Genomic DNA, 6000 nt, shown 5'->3' with positions numbered 1-6000 from the left:
CGTTGCAGTTGAAGTCGGAGGTGTAGGGGGTGAACAGGAATGGAGCCAGGACTGTCCCCTGCGGTGCTCCGGTGCTGCAGAGAAGCTTGTTTTGCCGCCAATAGTAAAACTGCGCGAGTCGGCTAACGTTATGAAACGTTAGGGTAAGTTAACTAGATGCCACGAAGTATCCGTAGCACCCGAACCGCGGCCTCTCCCCCGCAGCTGCTCCGTACACCAGCCATGACCGGACAGCCGGCTCGGGCGTTCATGCTCGCTGAAAGGACCGAGCTTGATTCCACTTGATGCCGGACGGCGGCAGCTCCGCTTATGTTCGATGAAGCTGATTATGTCTATGAAGCTTGTTATTGTAAACGGTCTTAATTACAACGTTAGACAAGTTACTTGGCCTTAATTAACCTACATGATCTAGTTTAATTTTATAATAGCGACGCTGGTAGTTGATTTTTAAGTAAGTTAAAACACAAGAATGGGACTAATCGTTTGAGATTCAACTTAAAACAACACTGTGGTCTAACCAGGCTGTCTTTTTTTGTATAGGGACAGATAGCAATGAAAAGAAGGGGAAGCATAGCAGACTTTTTTTATAAAGAGACCCAAATCAGGCCCAGACCAGGCCCAGGCAGACCCCAGCCCAGAAAGCAGCAGCTCCCAGCCGAGAGCTAGCCAGGGAAGACAGTATGAGGACAGACAAGACCAGATTCAGGCAGACCCAAGCCCAGAAAGCAGCCGCTGCCAGCCGAGAGCTAGCCAGGGAAGACAGAATAAGGACAGACAAGGACCAAGTCTACCCCCACCAGGTCAGAACATACAGAGTCAGTAAATTGCATGTCCAGTTTATTGAAAAGTGAAGCCTCACTGTCAGAGATATGACAGTCAGACACCATGGACAGAGACTCGGAACCAGAAAGATTGTCCCTACTGCCGGCAGGAAAAGCAGTCATCAATGACATACGTCCGAATTTTCCCCCCTCTGCCAAGCCATTTATCGAGAATATATGCAAATTAAAGTGATAAACATACATACATAAAACATAATTTTCTTGATTATAATGCCACGCCTCTGGACGTTCTGAGGACCAACAGCTGCAAGCAATAAAACATAGATATTGTAATTGGTTGTCTTTTCTATGAACTGTTCAAGCCGTAAAACGTCATCGGCCTCCATTGGTCATGGCTGACCATGGATGACTGTCCTATGTTGTTTTGCTTGTACAGTGCCTCCCATGGCTGAAAAGCCCGATGAGAGAGTGGCAGTTCCTGCCGCAGGAGTCACATATGCGGAATGCTGTTGGTCTGTTTGCTGGTGATGGTCCCGTTTTGTTGGCTGAGGAATTCTTTCTGCGTGCACGTTTCTCCACTGCCTTTTTTTGTCAGTTTTTGTCGCCGTCCTGCAGCCGAAAGTGGAGCGTGCTTTTCCAGCTGGAGCGGTCTGAGGCTAGATCCTCCCAGGATTCTGTATTTTTAGACTCTTCATGTCTCTCTTGCAAAGATCCTTGAACCTCTGTTGGGGGCGGCCGGTGTTTCTTTTTCCTGTAGCAAGCTCCCCATAGAGGATGACTTTGGGAATGCGGCCATCCTCCATTCGATGCACATGGCCTAGCCAGCGTAGTCTACGTTGCCTCAACAGGGTGTACATGGTGGGTAGACCTGCACGGGATAGGACTTCAACGTTTGTCACCTTGTCTTGCCAAGAGATGCCGAGAATGCGGCGAAAGCTCCTCAGGTGAAATGAGTTGAGTCTCTTTTCGTGGCGTGCATGTGTGGTCCATGTTTCAATGCCGTAGAGCAGGGTGCTGAGGACGCAGGCATTGTACACAGCCTTTGTCTTCATGGTTAGATCATGATTTGTCCACACTCGTTTTGTGAGTCGGGCGAGTGTTGTAGAAGCCTTTCCAATCCTCCTGTCCAATTCTGTGTCAAGCGAGAGGTTGTCAGTGATGGTGGGCCCAAGGTAGGTGAACTGGTGGACGACTTCAAGTTCGTAGTCATCGATGTTGATGACTGGTGTTGATGGGGTATCTTGCCCGAGCACATTGGTCTTTTCCAAGCTGATGGTCAGTCCAAAGTCTTTGCAAGCTCGAGAGAAGCAGTCCATCAATGATTGCAGCTCCGACTGCTGGTGTGTTGCCACTGCAGCGTCATCAGCAAACAGCATGTCTCTGATTATGGTCTCGCAAACCTTCGATTTGGCTTTCAGGCGAGCTAGATCGAAAAGTTTGCCATCTGATCTTGTGCGGAGGTAGATTCCCTCATGGGATGTTCCAAAGGCATGCCTTAGAACAAGAGCAAAGAAGATCCCGAAGAGTGTTGGAGCGAGCACACAGCCTTGCTTGATGCCGCTGCGGATGCCAAAAGGCTCAGAGAGATTTCCATTGAACTGTACAGTCCCTTTCATGTCAGTATGGAATGATTCAATCGAGCTGTGCAATTTGGGGGGGGGGGGGCAGCCAATCTTTGCGAGGGCCTTGAAAAGTCCATCTCTGCTGACGAGGTCGAAGGCTTTGGTGAGGTCGATGAACGCAATATACAGTGGCTGGTTTTGTTCCTGCACTTCTCTTGCAATTGTCGGAGTGAGAAGACCATGTCCGTTGTGGATCTACCAGCTCGGAAGCCACACTGTGATTCTGAATAGTCACGTTCTTCCAGCTTTTGAAGGCGAGCTAAGAGGACCCGAGCGTAGACCTTGCCCACGACGCTGAGTAGGGAGATCCCTCTGTAGTTGTTACAGTCACTTCTCTCTCCTTTGTTTTTGTACAGGGTGACAATTTTGGCATCTCGCATGTCTTGTGGGAAGGCACCTTCTTCCTAGCACTGGCATAGGAGTTCATGCAGGAGGTGGAGTAGGGTTGACTTGCAGCTCTTGAGGAGGTCAGGAGGGATGCGCTCATTGCCAGGGGCTTTTCTGGAGGTACCTTGGTCTCTACCTCTCCGCTACACCCTCGTTAGCCAAAATGTCGTTATCCAAACGGAGAAAAGTAGATAAGGAGTGTAGAATTTTCACCTCCTATTTATTTACAGAGATGCACGGAAAACCGTTGTGCTTGGTGTGTTTGCAACAAGTTTCGGTATTGAAGGAATATAATATTTGACGCCACTACGAGACTCATCACAGCGAAAAATATGACGGGTTGCAAGGACAACTGAGAAGAGAAAAGATTAACGAATTCCTGGCGGGTCTGAGGAAACAGCAGTCAACTTTCATCCGGAGCCGAGAAGTCGGTGAAGCAGCGGTAAAAGCCAGCTACCGAATTGCTAGCGAAATATTTGTTAAACGATGCATGATGAAGGTGGCTGAACTTGTATGTCCCGAGAAGCGACAAGCCTTTGCCAATATTAGCCCGACGAGGAATACTATAGCAGAGAGGATGTTGGAACTATCGGCAGATTTAGACAGTCAATTGAAACAGAGAGTCAAGTCATTTATTGCATTTTCCGCGGCAATTGACGAGAGCACTGACATCACAGACGTGGCCCAACTGGCCATATTTATTCAAGGAGTTGATGAGACATTGACTGTTACTGAAGAGTTTCTTGAGTTGGTGCCAATGATGGACACCACAACAGCCGAGGACATTTTCGGCTCTGTCGTTGCTGCATTGGACAGAGTTGGAGTGGACTGGTCCCGCGCTGTCAGCCTGGCTACAGACGGCGCGTCATCCATGGTCGGAAAGAAAGCAGGTGTCGCGACAAAGTTCAAAGACAAAGTACAAGCCCTTAATGGAGGAGATCGTTTCTGGACATTTCACAGTATTTTGCACCAGGAGGCATTGTGTTGCAAGTCGCTGAAAATGGACCACGTCATGGAGGTGGTTGTTCGCACTGTAAATTTCATCCGGTCCAGAGGTCTGAACCATCGTCAGTTTGACAAACTTCTCAGCGACAGCAACATTACCCACAGCCTGCCATATCACACTGAAGTGAGATGGTTAAGCCGAGGCGCTGTGCTGAGGCAGTTCTTTGATCTACGAGAGGAAATCGGACAGTTCATGGAGAAGAAAGGAAAACCGGTGTTGGAATTACAATCACAGGAATGGCTATGGGACCTTGCATTCTTGGTTGATATTACTGAACACTTGAACAATCTGAACAAAATGTTGCAAGGCCGCAAAAAAGTTGTCACACAGTTTTCTGACAACATACATGCATTTAAGTTGAAGCTGACTTTGTGGAAGATGCAACTGGCAAATGGCAACCCTGCTCATTTCCCCTGTCTGAGAGATATGTGTGTGTGTGACCAGACCCGATGCGGACATGAAACGGTACAAAGACAAAATTGCAGGACTACTGCGGGAGTTTGAGAAACGTTTTCAGGTATTTGGTGAACTTGAGACAGAATTTTCAGTTTTTCGCTCACCTTTCACAGTTAATGCTTCTGATCTGCCGGTCGAAATTCAGCTAGAGATAATTGATTTGCAGTATGATGCAGATTTCAAGGGCAAATTTGCCTCCCTATGTCTGGACAGATTTGATCAATATCTACTACCAGGGTACCCCAAATTCACAGCCCTGGCTGCTAAAGTTTTGTGCATGTTTGGGACAATCTACCTTTGTGAACAAATTTTCTCAGTGATGAATATCAAAACAAAAATGCGTTCAAGGCTCACAAGCAAGCACTTAAATGACATTCTGAAAGTGACAGCTAGTCAGGACATGACACCTGGTATTGATACAGTTGTACAGGCAAAAAGATGCCAAGTTTCAGGAACAAATACAAGTCCAGACTAGACATCTGTGTAAGCTCTCAGTCGGACACGAGTGGTCCATCGATGAGAAGGTTTTTTTCAGCCGTGATCTGTACTTTTTAAAGGTGTTGGACGTTGAAGATGACGGCTGAAGAAACCTTCTCATCGAAAGTCCAGACTAGACTAACACCTTTAAAATGCATCCTTAGGTACTGTTTGCATTGAAAGAATACAGCTCTGTGAAGATGAATCCTTACTGTGTTGATTTAAAAAATGTCAAACAAAAGTTGTCTGATGGATTTCTACTGTTCATACAACTCCATAAATTTTCAGTATGTATTGTATGTGTATGTATGTTTCATGTATGAAGTTTACAGATTTACAGGACAGACGAACACTTTCTTCATTACACATTTAAAATCACTCTCCTCAGATTGTAAGGTGTACGCAGGGATTACATTTAGATTTTATATGTGTATGTGTAAGTGGTTTAAAAATTCCTTTCTTTAAAAGTCTCATTTAATGTTAAAGTGCATTACTATATTTTCAGTACCAATTAAAGTTGTATGCCTTTGTACAATCAGTGGGATCAGTTGCAATGCATATTTGTGAATGATAAAAGTAAATTGCACATTTGTCTAAGGAAGTATGAGGTGTTTCATGTAATGTTTTGTAAAAGGATAGTTCATTAAATGTCAATATTTTCCCAATGTTCTTGTGCTTCTTTACACCAAAACAAAGGAAAGACATGATATTTTTGTTATTTTTAGCAGAGTATGGTATAATTTTAATGGTCCGGCCCACTTGACATCTCCCTAGGCCGTATGTGGCCCGCAACGCGAAATGAGTTTGACACCCCTGATCTAAAAGCATTGCGAAGAACTGGAAAATGTTGATCAGGTTTATGCGAAGATATTAACATATACGCAGCTCGAGCCATTTTATCTCCAAATACCTTTGAATGCACTCTTTGTTGCGTTACAGAATGTGGCATAAAAGAACAAACAAAGCAATTACTTTTCCTATTTTGTTTAGCAATTAATGTAGCATAACGATACCACGTGTTTGATAACAACGGATTCCAGTCATGTTTTTCTCCTGCAAATGGTTGATATAATGCGTCCATGACATCTGAATTTTGGGCTTTTTTGTCAGGTGTTTCCATCCAGGCTGTCGGTTTGATGTGTGGTTTGCGCTGGAAAGGCGATGTCACGACTGGTGTTGTCAAAGATGACAACATGCATATAGTTACAGGAAAACCAGTGTGATGTTCACGAAAATCAGGACAGAGTCTCAAGTCCATGCATCCCGCAAC

This window comes from Hippocampus bargibanti, linkage group LG11 (assembly GCF_051943395.1).
Source record: "Hippocampus bargibanti isolate YZ-2025 linkage group LG11, ASM5194339v1, whole genome shotgun sequence".
Classification (NCBI taxonomy): Eukaryota; Metazoa; Chordata; class Actinopteri; order Syngnathiformes; family Syngnathidae; genus Hippocampus; species Hippocampus bargibanti.
The sequence above is the reverse complement of the archived record's forward strand: the minus strand, read 5'-3'. Positions refer to the sequence as shown.